Consider the following 21,227-nt stretch of genomic DNA (forward strand, 5'->3'; position numbering starts at 1 on the left):
CCAATTTCGTCGCTCCATTAACCGTGTATTTTGGGAACAGCACGTCTTGAACTAACCTAAAAATCTGGAAACCCACAGAAACAAGGTGCTTCAAATGTACACTCATTTCTGTGCGTGGTACATTGTCCACACACAGGGATTCGCGTGTCAACAACAATGCATACCGCTCAACTCCGGAGCCGGAGGCGTGTTTTAGACAAGTGTATGGAATAATTAAATCTGAAATTATTATTTATGACCTTTCATACATTAATAGCTGGTGGAATATACATATGCACATTATGGACGTGTTCCGTGCACAAAGGAACAGTTTGTCCTAAACTGAATTACTTTAATTATTCTGCTGTTGGTCCAAGTAATATAATTATGCAAATCTTTTACAGTAATGAGGAACCAGAAGTTCTATTTCATCAAGAAGTAATGACTTCCGATTTGAAACAAAGTTTGTTCTGCAACCAATCTTTACGCATGTTATTGAAAATAAACTGTTACAGACAATAATGCATTTGGCAAGAGAACTACACACACAAACACTCACACACATACATACACAGATACATACTCATTCATATTTAGAGATTTTTGGCTGGGACGCCGTTGTTCCTGTGGTGTCACCGCCAGACACCACACTTGCTAGGTGGTAGCTTAAATCGGCCGCGGTCCATTTAGTACATGTCGGACCCGCGTGTCGCCACTGTGTGATCGCAGACCGAGCGCCACCACAAGGCAGGTCTCGAGATACGATATAGCACTCGCCCCAGTTGTACGACGACTTTGCTAGCGACTACACTGACGAAACCTTTCTCTCATTTGCCGAGAGACAGTTAGAATAGCCTTCAGCTAAGTCCATGGCTACGACCTAGCAAGGCGCCATTAGCCTTACATAGTTTGAGAGTTATCGTATAAATGTCTCAAGAAGAACGTGTAAACCAACAAAGAATTAAAGTTAAGTATTCAAGGAGCTGCATACTTTTCTTATTAGCATTCAATAGTTATCCTGTTCCAGAATTCTCGCCAGTCGGCGTGTGTGTACACGTGCCTTTCTTTCGGCTACCCGTCACTGTGGACTGGCTGCCTTAGCAGTCCACATCAGTTCCCATATTAACTTAAAAGTTATTGTAATCACCCAGCTATGACAAACGTTCAGGAGAGGTTTTCTACGGTTATCAGGTAAATGCCCTCCCAGATATTCGTCACTGAGGATCTCTTTTCCCCAGTGCGATTTTCCTGAACAGAATTCAGACTTCTACAAAGGAATGGCTTGTCCACTGGCATAGAAAAACGAAAAAGTCATCTGGGTCTCTTTCCTGAAAGTAAAGCGTGAAACACTGTAGCAACCAACAGTCTCTTTGTCATTTGGTTCTAAAAGAACTTTACATTTTGGCATTATGTAGAATATAAAATGTGTAAATAGTACATAGTCTTTGTCCAAGCATGACCCCTATCAGAAATGGAGTTAGGTGACTGTTTTCTCACTGTTTCAAAGAGCTATTCTTTTTGTGGAGTGGGTTTTGAACGAGCGGTGGTCCTGACGTTGTAATTATCACCTCGATAAAATCGAGGTGCTACAGTGAAATCCATCTCTACACATTCACAATGGGACACATTTATCTCAACAATGGTTGACTTGACGGATACCTTGGTTGTAGAAGTCTGCATTTTGGCTGTTCAGGAACACTCATCCTCGAAAATCACCTCGTCGTCGTTCCGAAAAAGATGCCACGCAATGGTCTCGCCATCCAAGGAAAGTCGAAGCAGTTTCTGAGAACCGTTTCAGGAGATGTCGGGATGATAATGGGGGTAGGGGTGGGGGGATGGGGGGCTTGAGGTTTTTACTTGGTGTTTACGTAAAATGCGTCCAATTTTTCCGGATAAGGCCCCACAAAACTGAATAATAACCAAGGTCGACTCCTCCTGGGGTTCATCCTCAGTTTCCGCCGGTGCTGCAGTTGTGGGATGTAGAGCCTTCAGAATTTGCCCTTCCTTGTAACCGTTTTGTGAGGCCTTATCCGGAAAAATTGGACGCATTTTACATAAACACCATCTTTACGTAAACCCCATCTTCCGTCCTCCAAGCAAAACCAAGAGCCTTCTTGGTAGTGTCAAGGACAACCTTGGTCTACGTAAATCAGGGATTTATCACATACCTTGCCAATGCGGTATTGTATGCATAGGGCAGACCATTCGTACCATTGAGGACCGATGCCGAGAACATCAACGGCACACTAGTCTGCAACAGCCCAGTAAGTCGGCAATCGCTGAGCATTGCCTGTAGGAACTCCACAGAATGGATTATTACCAAACCAAAGTCCTGACACAGACTTCCAAATACTGGGACTGTGTCATCAAAAAGCCATAGAGATCAGAGTAAGGGAGCCACAACTAAATCGTGACAGCGGTTACATCCCTAGGAAGGCGTGGGAACCCGCGATCACCAGGATTAAGAAGAATAAGGATATTTCCCAGAGTGTACCGACTTCGGGGGAGGAGGGAAGAATAACGAGAGCGGTGCCGGCAGACCCTCCTGAACGAGAAGACCTAGGACGCAGCGCCCAGACGGCGGGAGAACGGAAGCTGTACCTGGACCACGCGCGGGGCGCGGACCGCACCGACTCATAGGAAGCGCCTGAGGGAGGAGCGGGAGGGGTATTGTCCTATATATACATGGCGCCGACTCACCGCAGGTCAGTACATCAGCGCACCTGATGATGGTAACGTGGTCGATTGCCGAAATATTGTGTCCTATGTACACTCATACCAGACTGTTCACCCGAGATTTATTTCGTCACGTTGAAGTTTGTACCAGCTTTATTCTATGCATAACTGTCACTAATGTATAATTTATGTTCCGCTGTATCGACAAGCCGCCGCCACGAAGACGAAGATTTCAAGAACAAAGAAAACGGTGAGACGACGTCAGCCAATAGCCCTCTGACAAGGACCGCACCACGACAGGAGCGCCCTCTACAAGAAGGGAATATAAGGGCCGCTCCTGCCAGCCTCGGCTGGACAGTATTAGGACTGTACTAGGAGAACACTAAGATAGCGGTGACGTCTGGTCCATATCAATTGCTTACATGGACTTTGTTTACAGCAAAGGACTTTGATTGCTTGCTTGTCGCCATCGCTTGCGACGCCGTTGTAAATTCAAAGTTTCGTCAATCTGCTTAATAGAAATATAGTAAAACTGTGTTATGTGATTGAATTGTTGTTTAGCATTCCAAGAACGCAGCATCCTTTAGGCACCTTATAAGTGACTAGTCGGCAGTGACCCCACAATTTACATATATCTCGCGGTTCTAGGCGCGCAGTCCGGAACCGTGCGACTGCTACGGTCGCAGGTTGGAATCCTGCCTCGGGCATGGATGTGTGTGATGTCCTCAGGTTAGTTAGGTTTAAGTAGTTCTAAGTTCTAGGGGACTGATGACCACAGCTGTTAAGTCCCATAGTGCTCAGAGCCATTTGAACCATTACATAGTTATAAATAAAGAATTTTTATGTTGGCACAAAATTACTACTGCGCCCTCTGCGCAGTTACTGACTATGTTGCGCCGCCGGAGTGGCCGAGCGGTTCTAGGCACTATCGTCAGGAACCGCGCGATCGCTACGGTCGCAGGTTCGAATCCTGCTTCGGGCATGGATGTGTGTGATGTCCTTAGGTTAGTTAGGTTTAAGTAGTTCTAAGTTCTAGGGGACTGATGACCACAGCAGTTAAGTCCCATAGTGCTCAGAGCCATTTTTTTGACCATGTTGTTATATGCTACCAGGGCTGCAGGGATGTACGTGCGAACAAAGGAATAACTGATTACGTAACTTTTAATTTTTCGAGGTGACAGCCATAACTTTATTATTGCTCGTAAAACAAAACAGAGAAACCACGTGGTCCGCGAGAACCTGTTGACATGATTGTACAAACGGTGGGTCTAAACTCCCTCGATTTTGCCAGATGAATTTTGTCACGTCAACAAGACAAAGCGAGTATCTTTCCGTTACTAAAACCGCCTTTATGTTCCACATGTTCGCTGTCGATGTTGCCGCAAGCTGATGAAACAGGAAACGGAGAGAAAGCAAAAGAGGACAAAGGAGTATGACGGAAAGTGTCGAGGTATATTAAGACCTCATTACGCTAACAAGGCCTCGGCACACGCCCTGTTACTTACGGCGGCGTTTGAAAGGTTTAACACCGATGCGGCGCTGATCTCAGGGAAGGCAGGCCTTTTCAGCGTCGCGCGGCCTCCTTCGTGAATCTGTACTGTGGACAAAAGCAGCGAGCAGAATGGGCAGGAGTAAAAGCGGCGGCAGCGTTTACAGCACGCCGCTCCCACGCCACAATGCGCCGCCGGTGCGAACGCTCTCTCAGGATAAGGCAGAATCAAGGTTAAACTTGAGTCTCCGACGTGATTCAGTTGACTGCGGGTAGGCAGTTCAGTATACGCCGCACGCGAATTTTAGTGGCGACCGTGTTCTTCACCGCGAGATCTAGACACTCTCAATGTGCGATGTTGATAACTCTAAGATCGCCGAATACACTGAAGGCACACATTGATTTACACTGGCATAACAAAGTCCTTCGATAGCATATACAGGGTGCATCAAAAGGATGGCGCAAACTTGCACGGCTGAAAGTACACGATAACAGAAGCAAAAATACCAAGTAAACATGGGCTCTAAAACGCATAGCTTAAGAGCCTATGAGATATCCTTGATTTTCAATATTGTGAAACAAATTTCTTCTTCTACAAGCTCTTTGCTTTCCTTATTTTGAGAAGTGGTAGTATGGAAAATGGTTTAAATGGCTCTGAGCACTATGGGACATAACATCTAAGGTCATCATTCCCCCAGACTTAGAACTACTTAAACCTAACTAACCTAAAGACATCACACACAACTATGCCCGAGGCAGGATTCGACCCTGCGACGTTAGTGGTCGCGCGGTTCTAGACTGAAGTGCCTAGAACCGCTTGGCCATACCCGCCGGCGGTAGTATGGATCAAAAAAAGAAAAAATGTCCAGTAAACATGTGCATTAAAATGCATACCTTAACAGCTATGAGCACAAGTTCATCTTCGGTACTTTGGAACACAACTATTCTAATGAACAAATGCTCATAATTCTTAAGGTATGTGTTTTAGAGCACATGTTTACTGGACATTTTTTCTTGTTTTTGGTCGATACTACCACTTCCCAAAATATGGAAAGCAAAGAGCTTGCAGTAGAAGAGATCTGTTTCACAATATTCAAAATCAAGAATATCTCACAGGCTCTCAAGGTATGCGTTTCTGTGTCCATGTTTACCTGACAACCGGCCGGAGTGGCCGAGCGGTTCTAGGCGCTACAGTCTGGAACCGCGCGACCGCTGCGGTCGCAGGTTCGAATCCTTCCTCGGGCGTGGATGTGTGTGATGTCCTTAGGTTAGTTAGGTTTAAGTAGTTCTAAGTTCTAGGGCACTGATGACCTCAGCTGTTAAGTCCCATAATGCACAGAGCCATTTAAACCAGCAACTGTCGATGCCTCGCTCAGGCCGCTACAACTGCAGTAGATGACCTCTACCTACGGATTATGTCTCGGAGGAACCCTGACAGCAACGCTACCGTGTTGAATAATGCTTTTCGAGCAGCCAAAGGACGTCGTGTTAAGACTCAAATTCTGCGCAGTAGGTTGCATGAAGCACAACTTGACTCCCGACGTCCATGCCAAGGTCCATCTTTGCAATCACGACACCATGCATCGCGGAACAGATGGGCCCAGCAACCTGCCGAATGGACCGCTCAAGATTGGCATCACGTTCCTTTCACCGATGAGTGTCGCATGTGCCTTCAACCAGAAAATCTTCGGAGACGTGTTTGGAGGCAACACGGTCAGGCCGAACGCCTTAGACACATTGTCCAGCGTGTGCATCAAGTTGGAGGTTCCCTGCTATTTAGGGGGGGGGGGTGGCATTATGTGGGGCCGACGTAGTCCGCTGGTGGTCATGGAAGGGGCTGTAACGGCTGTACGGTATGTGAATGCTATCCTCTGACCGATAGTGCAGCCATATCGGCAGCATATTGGCGAGGCAGTCGTTTTCGTGGACGACAATTCGCGCCCCCATCGTGCACATCTTGTGAATGACTTCCTTCAGGATAACGGCATCGCTCGACTAGCAATATTAGCTTAGAAACGGGGTGACATAGACCTGCATCCATTGTCAGCGGCAATGCCTCTAAGGTTTGAATCCCAAAGTCACTGGCAAGGCAGGGCACTCGCCTCCGTTCCATGACCGTTAGGATCTTTTTCGACCACTGTTCTTACGGCGTGTCACACGCCTGCGAGTGGTTCACGATTCTTCGTTGACACGTTGAACAGACTTCGTTTATGCACCAACAAATCGGCCATATTCATTCACTATTTCGTCTTGAATGTGTACAAACAGGACACCTACTTTCTGCCGTTCTGTCGCATCTCCACGTCAACACATCTCAGTGTGATAAACGTATGACACATGCATGTCACTTCGCTGCCACGACTTAAGCGCTGGCCACCTGACCGAGTTTGCCAGTACTTTGAGCGGACGTCTTTTAAGAGGGTGATCTGGTATTTTACCGGTGAGCTTAGAAATCAGCATGATCCTCAATAACTCAAACGATGAAGGACGTATCCACGTCTAGTCTGCAGCCGTAGTGACTCGATTAAGACGAAACATTTAATTAGTGCAAAAAGAATCTGGACGCAGGCACTCATGCGGCAGTTTTAGCCCATATCGTGAATTACAGGGAAGTGTTGCGTTGGAGGACGAGTGCTACTGACGTCACGGCGTATAGTCCAACGAGTCACGTGACGCAAGTATCGATGCACTGTCAGACGTCGTGACACGATATCGACGCGTTCCATCACGGCCTGATCGTGTGCACCCGATGCGCAGCACTACCAATTTCCCAATTCGTGCAGACGTTGGGCATTTCAGCTGAAACCGTGTCAGTGGCGCACCGTCAGAATACGGATTTGGGAGAACCGCCTACCGCAGAGTCAACTCTTGTAGGCAACAGTGCGTTCATTAGAGGAGCCACCATCCATTCCCTTGCACTGTAATAGCGGATAGACTTCTCTGAGTGCCAGAACAAAAGGGACCAGTCTCACACTTTAGTCATGTATTTGGCAGTACACAGCAAATCTTCATTACTTGTATGGAATATGAAAAGAATTTTATGACTGTATAGGTTTTCTTAGTAGGGAGGACACAGCATGGTATCTCGGAAGGAGACTCAGCGAGATGTAAAAGTAGCTTCAGGCGTACCCCACAGGAATGTGTCGCTTTTTGTGTTGTACACGAATTACTTGTGACACAATGTTAATAGTAGCCTCAGAACGTTTGCAGACGATGCAGTTGTCTATAACGAATTTGTGACTGAAAAAAACCGCACAGGCTCGTCTTGATAAGATTTCAAAGTGACGGAAAGACTGGCTACTTCCTTTAAATCTTCAGAAATTTCAAATAGTACACTTCACATGACACAAAAATTAGTAGATACTACGACTACAATATCAATGAGATGTAATTAGAATCAGTAAATTAATACAAATACCTGCATATAGGATTCAGAAGGTATAAAGTAGAATATTCACATGGGCTCGATCGTAGGTGAAGTAGTTGGTGGATTTCCGCTAATTGGCAGGATACTGCAAAAATGCAGTCAGTCTGCAGGAGAGACAGCTTGCAAAACACTCGCGTCAGACGTAATAGGTCGGACAGGTACGAAATAAGATTAACAGGGAATACTGAACGTACACATACAAAGACAGCATGAGTGATTACCAGCTTGTTAGATCCACGGAAGAGTGTGAAGAAATTGCTGAAGAAACTGAACTAGCAGACGGTTGAAGTTAGATGCCAACTGCATACCCTCCACCCCCACCCCCCCCACTCCCCCCCCTCCCCTCACGACCCTGCGCACTCCTCAAAGCTTGCTTAGAGACGTTCAATGACCATCTACATCTACTTCACTGACGAATTTCGAAATTTACTGCAGCCTCCCAAATATCGTCGCCATACGGACTGATAACACAAGATTTACACAAATTATGGAGTTCAGAGATACTTTCGAGGAGACATTTTTACCGCATTCTATGCTGAATTGAACGAGAATAAACACCGATACGTAGTACAGTGGAAGATGCCCTCTGCCATGCGCCTCACAGAGGTTTGCAGAGTACAGATGTAGCATAAACTAACACTTAGCAGAGATCTGCAGTTTGAAATTAGGACCATAGTTCTTCGAGTCCAGACACTGTCAGATTCCTCAGTCGGCTCGTCTGCAGACAGGTCTGGTAAAACTACCACGTTACACTCGCCACTGAAAAGTGTAAAACGACAATAAATACACTGCGTCGTCTGAGGAGCAGATCAGTTGGTCGGACTAACGTTATACGGCACCTTAGTACCACCGTGGTTTTATTATGCTTGCTTCTGATTCACACTTATGCGGCCTCCACAATGCCAACATGTTTCAGCTCATCCGCAGGCCATAGAGGGAGAGGAAACTGATTATTTAAATGGCACTTGACAAGGCAGATACTGACGACTTAACTGTAGACGTACAGTAGGTTTCTGTACTCACAGCAGTGCGTACAGTATCACAGTCACCAATCGCCTTGTTGCAACTTAGCCATCCATGAGGCAGGCACGTCAGACGCAGCAGTGTGAGTGTTGTACGAGGGAGAATCTGGAAGAGGTGGGAACCTGGCGGCTTCGTGCAGTCTAAGAACCCTCAGTATGGCACTCCTCACCTCTTACAAGCGCAGCCTTTGTGTGTGCACCGATTATCTGTGCAGGCGATCTGAAAAAAAAGAACAGTGTGATTTTACATACTTATTTATCTTGTGGCTAATTATACCTTTGACACCATGAAATACACGTTTTCTATTCCTGGACAAAGCTTCTCTTTTACTTATTGTGATTATGCTCTGATCGAGAAATGTGCAAAATTTCCAAAATTCCGAATGAGGATGAGCTCAAAATTGTATCACTACTACTTAGGCCACCTCGACCCCACAATGTTTGGGATAAGATGCAAACAAAACTTCTCCAAGTTTGATAGTATCAAAAAGAAATACACAGGCATGTGGGAGCTGGAATTAGCGAATCATTATGTAATACTTCAAGCTTGCGAATCACAGAACAAAACCAAGGACTTTTTTACTACAGGAAAAGCTATACTGACCTCCTTCAGTGGCAGCAGCAGTTTATTCTGATTGCGTGAGATCATCAAAATTTCCGTGCTTGTTTTTTAGTACGCTTGAGTGAAACAAACAAACAGGATGTCAGTGCTAAGTTTGAATTTTTTGAATGAAGAAAAGAAGGCGTTTTATTGCAGTGTACTAAGTGCCTAACAGCTTATTTAACGGTTGGACCCAGGTCACATTGGTTAACCCAGGACTAACACAGATTTCTCACTTTGAAAAATTGTTTTCGAAAAATTGTTTCCGTAACTGAACAATCATTCTCAACATCTAACAAAAGTAGCAGTCAAGAATTTGTTTAAATTCTTAACGCCACATAGTGTTTTCGCTCTGCTGGGGAAAATATGATTGCCATTTGTTAGATAACAAAATGACATTTTTGAGAATACAACGTATGAAGGGGTTACATGGGGGGGTTCAAAGTTTCATTGACGAACAGCGTCTAAGCTATTGGTTCTAGAAACATGAAATCTCGAGAAAATTTCTTTATGTAGTGTAGTCGCCCATTACGAAAGGATTTTGCGAAATTTAGCCCCTAGTGGGTTGAAATCGGTGGAATAGTTAACAGAACTGCTGTTCAGTAAAAATGACTATCTTACATACTCGTACTTTAATGTTTGCACCTGCACTTCGTGTCTGACTACACAAATGCATACGCTTTTGCTCCGTTTCTATTTGTGGTACACCAGCAAAAAATAGCTCCAGCAGCCAAGTCCCATAACAAACCGACGGTACACATGGGAACTTTTATAACTTCCGTTGCCACTCACGGACATTTGTTGGATAACAAAATGACGTTTTTGAGAATACAACGTATGAAGGGGTTACATGGGGGGTTCAAAGTTTCATTGACGAACAGCGTCTAAGCTATTGGTTCTAGAAACATGAAATCTCGAGAAAATTTCATTATGTAGCGTAGTCGCCCATTACGAAAGGATTTTGCGAAATTTAACCCCTAGTGGGTTGAAATCGGTGGAATACAGTAGTTAACAGAACTGCTGTTCAGTAAAAATTCCATACTGCCTGAGAAACAAAGAACACAGTTTGCGGAAGGTTTGCACGCCCCTTGTCTGACACATCTGCTTTTCAGGATTCTTAATGTTCTGAATATCATAATAATCCCCCCTCCCCCCCCCCCTCCCCCCAGAATAGGCGATCAACGCGGGAGACGTGATAGTATCTTGCATCAAGGCCATTGTAAGACTGGGAATTGCTAGTTACATAAATAAACACCGTACAGCCCAGACACTTCTTCTCTGTCTTATTAAATCGCTTCAGGCAAATGCCGGGATGGTTCTGAAAGGGCAGGCCGACTTTCTTCCCCACCCTTCCCTAATCCGAGCTTGTGCTCCGTCTATAATGACCTCGTTGGCGACGAGACGTTAAACACTAATCTCCTCCTCCTCCTCCTCCTGCTTTGTCGCTGGTATATGAAGGGGGGAATAGGCCTTTCGTAGCGGCAAGTGGCGAGACGCAATCAGTACCTTACAACGGCGAAGTCACTGATGACAGTGCCACTAAAGCAGAGTTATTAAACACGATTTTCCGAAACTCCTTTACCAAAGAAGACGAAGTAAATATTCCTGAATTACAATCAAGAACAACTGCCAAGATGAGAAACATAGAAGTAGATATCCTCGGTGTAGCAAAGCAGTTTAAATCACTTAATAGAGGTAAGGCCTCTGGTCCAGATTGTATACCAGTCAGGTTCCTCTCAGAGTATGCTGCTAAAATAGCTCCATATTTAGCAATTATATACAACCACTCGCTCATAGGAAGATCTGTACCTAAAGACTGCAAAATTGCTCAAGTCACGCCAATACTCAAAAAGGGAAGTAGGAGTAATCGGCTGAATTACAGGCCTATATCAATAACGTCGATTTGCAGTAGGGTTTTCGAACATATACTGTATTCGAACATTATGAAGTACCTCGAGAGAAACGCTTTATTGACACATAGTCAGCACGGTTTCAGAAAATATCGTTCTTGTGAAACGCAATTAGCTCTTTATACTCCTGAAGTAATAAGTGCTATCGACAGGGGATGTCAAATTGATTCCATATTTTTAGATTTCCAGAAGGCTTTCGGCACCGTTCCTCACAAGCGTCTTCTAACCAAGTTGTGTGCCTACGGAGTATCGCCTCAGTTATGCGGCTGGATTCGTGATTTCCTGTCAGAAAGGTCACAATTCGTAGTAATAGACGGAAAGTCATCGAGTAAAACAGAAGTGATATCCGGCGTTCCCCAAGGAAGTGTTATAGGCCCTCTATTGTTCTTGATCTATATTAACGACATAGGAGACAATCTGAATAGCCGTCTTAGATAATTTGCAGATGATACTGTCATATACCGTCTTGTAAAGTCATCAGATGATCAAAACGACTTACAAAATGATGTAGATATGATATCTGTACGGTGCGAAAAGTGGCAATTGACCCTGAATAAGGAAAAGAATGAAGTTATTCACATGAGTATTAAAAGAAACCAGCTAAATTTCGATTACGCGATAAATCACACAAATCTGAAGGCTATAAATTCAACTAAATTCTTAGGGATTACAATTACGAATAACCTAAATTGGAACGATCACATAGCTAATGTTGTGGGTAGAGCAAACCAAAGAGTGCAATTCATTGGCAGAACACTTAGAAGGTGCAACAGGCCTACTAAAGAGACTACTTACACAACGCTTGTCCGCCCTATTCTGGAGTATTGCTGTGCGGTGTGGGATCCGCATCAGGCGGGACTGACGGATGACATCGAAAAAGTACAAAGAAGGGCAGCTCGTTTTGTATTATCGCGAAATAAGGGAGATAGTCTCACAGACATGATAGGTGAATTGGAGTGGCAATCATTAAAACAAAGGCGTTTTTCGTTGCGAAAAGATTATGTTGGCACCCTCCTACATAGGGAGAAATGATCATCACGATAAAATAAGAGAAATCAGGGCTCGCACAGAAAAATTTATGTGCTCGTTTTTCCCACGTGCCACTGATGACCACAGCAGTTGAGTCCCACAGTGCTCAGAGCCATTTGAACCATTTTTTTTCCCGCGTGCCGTTCGGGAGTGGAACGGTAGAGAGACAGCTTGAAGGTGGTTCATTGAACCCTCTACCAGAAACTTTATTGTGAGTAGCGGAGTAACCACGTGGATGTAGATGTAGATTTAACAGGTTCATCAAAAATGTGAAGGCAGTATTAAAAACCAAGAATTTCATTGTTAGAGAAACTGAGAGAAAAGTCGCAAAGAAGTTGTTTAACTCGTTAATAGCAGGGTGGTTTGAAAACAGAGGTCAGCACTAGCGCAACGAGCTGTTCAGATGATATTCATTGGACTGTTGTCTCGTGCCACGTAAATGCTCTTGGAAGAGAGCTGTGGCGGTGGGATGGCTCTGTTGTTGTTCCCGCGTAGTGATTTGCGAAGATGGAAAAATCAAGATTCGAGCGGTGATTAAGTACTTCGCAAAAAAGGTATGAAAGCAAAGTGCATTTGAGACGATTTCCAGAATACACTGGGGGTCTCTGCTCATTCATATCCAACTGTTGACAAGTGGACAAATGAATTTAAATTTGATTGGGAGAGCTTAGATGAAGATCCGTGCAGTGGTCGACCAATGTGTGTCACTATTCCAGAAATCATTGCAAAAGTGCACAAAATGGTCATGGAGGATCGCCGATTGAAAGTACGTGAAATTGCTCACGCTAGACAGATGTCATCTGAAAGGGTATATCACATTTTAACTGAAGAATTAGAAATGAAAAAATTATCTGCAAGATGGGTGACGCGACTCTTGACGCTGGATCAAAAACGCATGAAAATGGACATATCGGAACAATGTTTGGTCAGTTTTAGTAGAAACGAACAAGATTTTGTGCTCCGGTTTGTGACCACAGATGAAACTTGGGTGCACTACTGTACCCCAGAGACAAAACAGCAGTCAAAGCAATGGAAATATGCTGATTCTCCGCTACCAAAGAAAGCAAAGGCAATTGCTTCAGAGGAAAGGTCTTGGTATCAGTGTTCTGGGATGCGAGGGAGATTCTGTTTGTAGATTATTTCCCCACTGGGCAAACAATTACTTGAGAATACTATGCTAACCTCCTGGACAAACTGAAACAAGAGATACGCGAAAAAAGGCCAGGTATAGCAAGAAAGAAAGTCATCTTCCATCAAGACAATGAGCACCCGCACACATGTGCGTCGCAAAGGCAAAATTACAAGAACTAAGGTATGAATTGTTGTCACACCCGCCTTACTCACTTGATTTGGCTCCGTCAGACTTCCATCTCTTCCCAAAACTGACAATTTTTCTTGGTGGACGAAGATTCACTGCAAACGAAGAATTGATAACCGGAGATGACAACTACTCGTATTTTGCAAGCCTGGAGGGAACTCATTTTCGAGATGGGATCAAGGCACTGGAACATCGTTGGACCAAGCGCATTAATCTACAAGGCGTCTACATTGAAAAATAAAAAAAGTTTCAGTGATGTAAGTACTTTTTTTCTACTCTGTTCCGAGAACTTTTCAAACCTCCCTGGTATCGTGATGTTCTGGCGTCGTAGGGCAACGGAAGCGGTCGGAAATCTGGTTGCAGTTTCACATACCACCGTGACTTCTTACCTCTGTAGCTCAATTCACGTAAACAACTCGCTTTTCCACGATGACGGAACGTGAAGCTATAACAATATAGGTTTTATTTTAAGAATTCAAAAAGAAAAACCCACACTCTTTTGTTATATAGTTCTGGAAGCTATAATTTCTTATTCTGAGAAATGGTTAATAGCGCTCACATTAACAGTCACTCCAAAAATGTTACGCTTGTGTAAGATATTTTACGTTAATAAGACTTCATCTGTTTCTGGAGTCTTCATCTCGCTGTCGCTGAAGTGAGACGACGGCTAAGATGACAAACAACCTATACGAACATGCTAATCAGTCTCACACTGAAAAACCAGCGTGATAAAAAATAAATAAACGAAACGAAGTGCTATTTATCTGCTTGAACCTCCTTCACTTTATCCATTCTTCGTCTTGGGAAAGAGGAAGAAGTGACAGAGAGTTACACCTGGTGTACAATGTTGCTGACTCATGCAAGCCGTATATGGTCGTGTATTGTCACGGCCGAGTACCCAGTGGTTCGTGTGCCCCTCTGTGAACGTTCTCTCGTCATTTCCTTCCTCAAACGTCTAACAACATCGCAATAAAACTCTTTATTGGTCGCCTGATCAGATGAGAGGAAATCAGATCAACGAGGCCTTAATGCTACTTTTGATTTGTCGAGCCTCCGTCTTGTTTCTGTCGAGCCCTCAATTCCCCACCCCTTTTTCTTTAGCGAGATGTGACTTTTCCACTGCAACGGTTGCTGCTTGGTTTCACGGTCATAGCCATAAACCGAACTTTCGTCTCCAGTGACAATCTTAGAAAGAAAGTATGGATCGCCGTGCAGCTGTTGTTTATGCTCCACATGCTCTTGCTTCTGGTGGTCGTGCAGCAGTCGTGCCACAAACTGCGCCATAGCCCTTCTCATGGCCAGTTCGTCTGCCGAAATACGTTCACATGCACCATAACTTTCTCCTAAGGCACTGTAGACGAGTTGGGTGGTTTGTTTACAATCTTGCAGAGTCAGTCCCTCAGTTTACGAGCATTTTCCAGTGTGATAACAGTTGACGAATGACCAGAAATGTCGTTTTCACTAGTGAAAGTGAATGTTTGCAACGCTTATATCACTCGCAAGTGAATCCTGCCTTGTGTGCTGAAGCTCGCTTCATCACGAGGTGCGCTTCTACAGCGGCTTCTACTAGATTAAAACGAAATTTTACGCAGACACACTGCTCTTTCAGCTCACCCATCGCAAAATAGTAAACTCACGAAAACACCAAACAACAAAGCAAAGCATTCAGCACGCAGCCATTTGCCACACTAATTCAACAACGATGTATGGGGAGACACTTAGCACTACTTCCGTCTGCTCATTACCGTTTGTGCGTTAGAATTTCGGAAACATTTTGGATAACACTTCGTAGCACAAAAGTAACGGGATCCTTGATAGACTGCGTTACGTCGAAACGAGGAGAAATGAGACGCTACAGAGGCAGAAATGTGAGATGGAGCTGCGAGGCCAGACCGTAGCGAGTTAATTCGCCGCCGTCCCACGCGCCGTCTGCTACTGTTGGCCACTTGTCATGGTGTCCCCCGCTGGCCTACAGTGTACAGTAGGCAGTGGGCCAAGTAGAGCGGCCTGTTAACAATCTCACCTCCTGACCCTGTCACCGGCTTTCGTCACGAGCACGCGGGGTAGGTTCGAGATGGTTAGCCAACCAAGCGTTGCTGAGTCTCTTCAGTGCTGCTGCCTACCTTGTTTCCATCGTTAACTAGCTCGTTACCCTGTTACTTGCTGGCCCCAATCTTATATCAGATAACAGAAGAAATTCAAACTATCTATCTTGTAAAAACTTACGAGGTGTACTCAGAAGGTGAGGAACTATTGGTTGCGAAATGAAAAGTACAGTGAAAATCTGACGAGGCCTTGCACAAATATATGAAGATAGTAACTGTTCTCGAAAGAACGGATACCATTGATGACCGTGCAGCTCCTCTAGAATAAATGATAATTAATTGAAACCCTCAGCTGCCGACAGGTGTTGTTGATATATCTCGATGGGGACAGCTGAAAATGTGTGCCCCGACCGGGACTCGAACCCAGGATCTCCTCCTTACATGGCAGAGGGCCATTGACCTTCGTCTGTGCGAGTGCGCACAGGTTGCCCGAACTCTTACGGGAATCGTTAATTTAGTTGGCGCTAGTAATGAGTGGATGGGCAAATATCTATTAGGAAGAACACGTATGTATATTGTGGACAGTTGGGAATGTGGGTCTCACGGGAAGCGTGCAAGGGATAAGACCCTGCAGTCGCGCTATTCATATGTGTCCTCGGTGGCTCAGATGGATTGAGCGTCTGCCATGTAAGCAGGAGCTCCTGAGTTCGAGTCCCCGTCGGGGGCACACATTTTCAGCTGTCCCCATCGAGGTATATCAACAACACCTGCCAGCAGCTGAGGGTTTCAAATAATTATCATCTTTATACAAAAGTGTAGGGCGGTGTCTCCAGTATGGCAGTAGATAGTATCACGTCGCTATTTTAATTTCTGAGCGCACAGTCAGCGCGTAAAGATACCTAGAAAAGAGTGCCTCCCGCTATGTATAACTGCCTGCCGAGAGATTTCGCCTGCTTTCGTGCGACGCCACATAACGTACTGTCATGCAGTTCCATCTTCGTGACAGTTCGCAGGCACACTCTGCAGGGGTAATGACGACGCTCCTGCAGCGTTTTGATGGCCCACAACACAACTCGTAGTTGGCTACCTCTGATTTTCACCTCTGCTCAAATGAAATTCGAAATTTGTGGTGAGGTCGTATGGGACCAAAATGCTGAGGTCATCGGTCCCTAAGCTTACGCACTACTTAATCTAACTCAAACTACCTTACGCTAAGGACAACACACACACCCATGCCCGAGGGTGGAGTCGAATCTCTGACGGGGGGAGCGGCGCGGACTGTGACAAGGCGCCCTAGACCGATCAGCCACCCCGCGCGGCCTCTACTCAAATGAACCGCTGGCTAAGAAGACCACATTTTGCCACAGACAACGAGCTGCAGTTCAGAGTAGATTGTTCGAAAGCACACGGGGCTGCCTTCTATGACGAGGGTACTGGAAATTGTCTAAGTCGGAGCGGCACTAGAGACTTAGCTACAAAGTGCAGATAACTGTTGCAAATAAAACGGTTTTGGTTTTCATTGGGGCTTCCATTTCACTACTGATCGTTCCTTAAATCCGAATAACCCTCGTATTTCGATATGTTTAAAAGTACACAGAAGAACTAAAGAAACTGGTACACCTGCCTAATATCGTGTAGAGCCCCCGCGACCACACAGAAGTGCCGCAGCACGACGTGACATAGACTCGATTAATGTCTGAAGTAGTGCTGGAGGGAACTGACACTATGAATCCTGCAGCGCTGTTCATAAACCCGTAAGACTACGAGGGGTGGAGGTATCTTCTGAACAGCACCTTGCAAGGCATCCCAGGTTTGCGCGATAATGTTCATGTCTGGGGAGTTTTGTGGACAGCGGAAGTGTTTAAGCTCAGAAGAGTATTTCTGGAACCAATCTGTAGCAATTCTGAACGTGTGGGGTGCCACATTGTCCTGATGGAATTGCCCAAGTCTGTCGGAATGCACAATGGACACGAATGGACGCAGGTGATCAGACAGGATGCTTACGTACGTGTCCCCAGAGAGTCTCATCTAGACGTATCAGGGGTCCTATATCACTCCAAATGCACACGCCCCACAGCATTACAGAGCCTCCAACAGATTGAACAGTGCCCTGCTGACATGCAGGGTCCATGCATTCATGAGGTAGTCTCAATACCTGTACACGTCCATCCGCTCGATACAATTTGAAACGAGACTCTCTCGACCAGGCAACATGTTTCCAGTCAGTAACAGGCCAATGTCGGTGTTGATGGGCCCAGGTGAGGCGTGAAGCTTTGTGTTGTGCACTCATCAAGGGTGCACGAGTGAGCCTTCGACTTCGAAAGCCCATATTGATGATATTTCGTTGGATGGTTCGCACGTTAACACTTGTTGATGGTCCAGCACTGAAATCAGCAGCAATTTTCGGAGAGGTTGCACTTCCGTCACATTGAACGATTCTCTTCAATCGTTGTTCGTCTCGTTCTTGCGGGATCTTTTTCCGGCCGCAGCGATGTCGGAGATCTGATGTTTCACCAGATTCCTGATATTCACGGAATACTCGTGAAATGGTCGTACGGAAAAATCCCCGTAACATCGCCACCTCGGAGATGCTGTGTACCATAGCTCTTGCGTCGACTATGACATCACGTTCAAACTCACTTAAATCTTGATAACCTGCCATTGTAGTAACAGTAACCGATCTAACAACCGCCCCAGACAATTGTTGTCTAATATAAGCTTTGCCGACCGCAGCGCCGTATTCTGCTTGTTTACCTATCTCTGTATTTGAATACGTATGCCTATACCGATTTCTTTGGCGCTTCAGTGTAAATTTAAACATAGAATAGTTTACAAATTTGTTGTATTGAAAAGTAAATACAAAACGTTATCATGTACAATACTTTTAGTTTCCCCAAGGTGCTACAATAAATATATGCTGGGTAAACATACTCTAACGGAAGCAACATGACTTTGATGAATTTGCCCGTGGGAGAAATATGACGACCTCATAGTCACTCCACAGCACTTGACAGATAAACCATGTCATTTATTGGTCGTGATTGAAAACGTAGTTGTCAATAAAAATATCAAAATTTCATAAAGGTAAAGGGGAAATCCATAGAATGAGTCATATTCCTGGCACAAAGACTACTTCACCTTTTCCATTTCTTGTTTGTCTCTACAGCAACGTTGTACTGCACCACTACTGATCGTTGTCGATTACCTTGCATTCCACTCTTTCGGACCCCACCGTAAGTGGGTGTGTTTGGAGCTTATGAGCACTCAACGGCAGGGTTATCAGCACCTGTACGCTTATTAAAACAAAGGAATGTTAATTAAACCTCTAAAATTGTTGCACATACATGCACTTAGATTGAACGCACAATCACCCCATCTCAAATAAGCTAAAAGAATGGAGAAAAAGTAAAAGTTGCCATACATGAGATTAAAACACAAGTAAAGCGACAAGGGAGTTAAAAGAAAAGCACAGGGAAATATCACTGGCTGACCGCTTACAAAAAACGTGAATGAGCCAGTCAGCATGTTAACACATTAAAATCACTCCCCTTAAATCTTGGGAAAAAATGCTGGACAATTCACAAAACTGTAAAACTAGAACCATATTTGTTTGAACGTCATTTAAAATATAGGGCATATCCGTAGGCAAATCCGCCGCCGCCCACTGGTCAGAAAATAAACCACAGTCCAATAAAATGTGGCGCACTGTGATCTGGATGCCAGAAGCTCCACACATCGGAGGGTCCTCTCGCTGGAGCAAGAAGCCGTGAGTCATAGGGCTGTGGCCGATGCGACGACGAGTAAGGGGGACCTCGTCACGTCGACGTGGCTGGAAGGAGGTGCGCTACGGCTGCGTTGTGGGCTTTGCTAGACGAAACTTATTGTCTGTAACTTCCGGCCACTCATCCTCCCACCGATGCAAGACTCTGGACCTCAAGAGCAAAGATATACCACGCAGGGGCATGGCACACTTGAGGAGCTGAGGATCACGAAACGCCTTCTTGGCTGCTAGATTCGCCTCTTCATTTCCTGCAATATCCATGTGCCCTGGTACTCAGCAGAAAGAGACCTTCAAAAATGGTTCAAATGGCTCTGAGCACTATGGGACTTAACATCTATGGTCATCAGTCCCCTAGAACTTAGAACTACTTAAACCTAACTAACCTAAGGACATCACACACATCCATGCCCGAGGCAGGATTCGAACCTGCGACAATAGCAGCAGCGCGACTCCGGACTGAAGGGCCTAGAACCGCTCGGACACAGCGGCCGGCTGTGGTGCTCATATAAAAGTCAGAAAATATCTCATTAAGAACAGTAGCAGGAGTGGAATCTCTCTTGTACTGCATTAAATCTAAAATGACACTGGGCATCTCCAGTAACCAGAGTGGCAGACTGTTAAAAACCTGGATTTTAGGTTGGACTTCCTCCACTCCAACTGATTCCAGCACATGCCGCACGCGGATCCCAAATGGCATTGTTGCTCGTGAACAATGGCGCTCCAGAGGTGGACAAGCAACAGCGTGGTATGCGGATGAATTCGGAGCTGGGAGGAACTTACATGCTTGACGCAACATGAGGAGTTGCCGTCGAATTTAAAATGGAGGTCCGCCGGCCTCAGCACGGAGACTAGGTATGGGGCTGGTCCTATGAGAACCTGTGGCCGGCCTAACCCCTCATGGCGGACAGCGTTAATGATCTTGAAACAGGAAGTCCGATCCATACACTGTGCACCTGTAGTCTCGACGCGAACGCACGAATGTTCTGTAAAACTGGAGCAGACACGCCCTGTTCGCTCTCCAGGACCTGTGGGTAAGGCTGAATGAAGGTACTTGTCATGTGTATACGTGTGTCCCGTTGGTCGCTAGTCCACATGCTCCTACAGGTGGTGTTGAGTACGGCGCTCTTGGACACTTCGATTTAATATTCGCATGGCAGTAGTGGAATCCTGACCATAGCGAACTGCAACGTCGCGAAGTCATAAACCGCAGTGTCGACGGGCCGCGACAGTGACGCTGTCCAGTTGTGTTACACGAAGCATAACAAAATCTTCTCACAAAGATTCAAATGCGATTTCTGAACGGGAAGTCCGCTGCATTATCTTTCCATGTGTAGAAATTGTAGATGGCTTTTTCCGTTTCCAAACATGCAGTACACTTCATGCCAATTTGTCGTTTTGTTTGCCGCGTTGTATTTAATGGCCACATGTGGAGTTGCTGTCCTAAAACGTGACTTCATACGCAACCGCCGCTAGACAAGCATGCGAGATTCTCCTTTTGTACAAGCGATAATCAAAATGATTGGTAAAATTTATAAAATCTCTAAAAATATTTTTTTTGTATCACTTTGAACAGCTTATTCTTATAGAAAATTAAACGGCAGCATCGCACGGTCATTGCTAATCGTGATTGTAAGAAGATATTAATGGAGATCCTGACGTACTTGCTATGTGTGTGTGTTTTTGTCAGAGAGAGAAAGAGAGAAAGTGAACAGCGAGTAGCGAGTACCATGGGGTGGTTTCTGCAGTGTTGTTTGAACATACAGCGTTGTAAGTGGATTTGTTGCTTCAGTTAAGTGTATAAAACATTTCTGTTAATGGGAGTTTTTTTTTGGTGTATCCCAAACGTTTCAGTATTTTTTGATGTTAAATTAAATTTTTGTATAATGCGTTTCCCGTAGGTTACATTGACTGTGATGTTAACCAGTTAGTACTAGTCGAAATCAGTTACTT

The 21,227-nt window shown here is 45.1% G+C and overlaps 1 protein-coding gene across 1 annotated transcript in view; it reads left to right on the forward strand.

Moving 5' to 3' along the window:
* LOC124711404 (vesicular glutamate transporter 2) overlaps window positions 1-21,227 on the forward strand; it is a 230,549-nt gene that overhangs the window by 99,851 nt on the left and 109,471 nt on the right. The window lies entirely within an intron of this gene.

Source organism: Schistocerca piceifrons, chromosome 8 (assembly GCF_021461385.2).
Source record: "Schistocerca piceifrons isolate TAMUIC-IGC-003096 chromosome 8, iqSchPice1.1, whole genome shotgun sequence".
NCBI classification, from domain to species: domain Eukaryota; kingdom Metazoa; phylum Arthropoda; class Insecta; order Orthoptera; family Acrididae; genus Schistocerca; species Schistocerca piceifrons.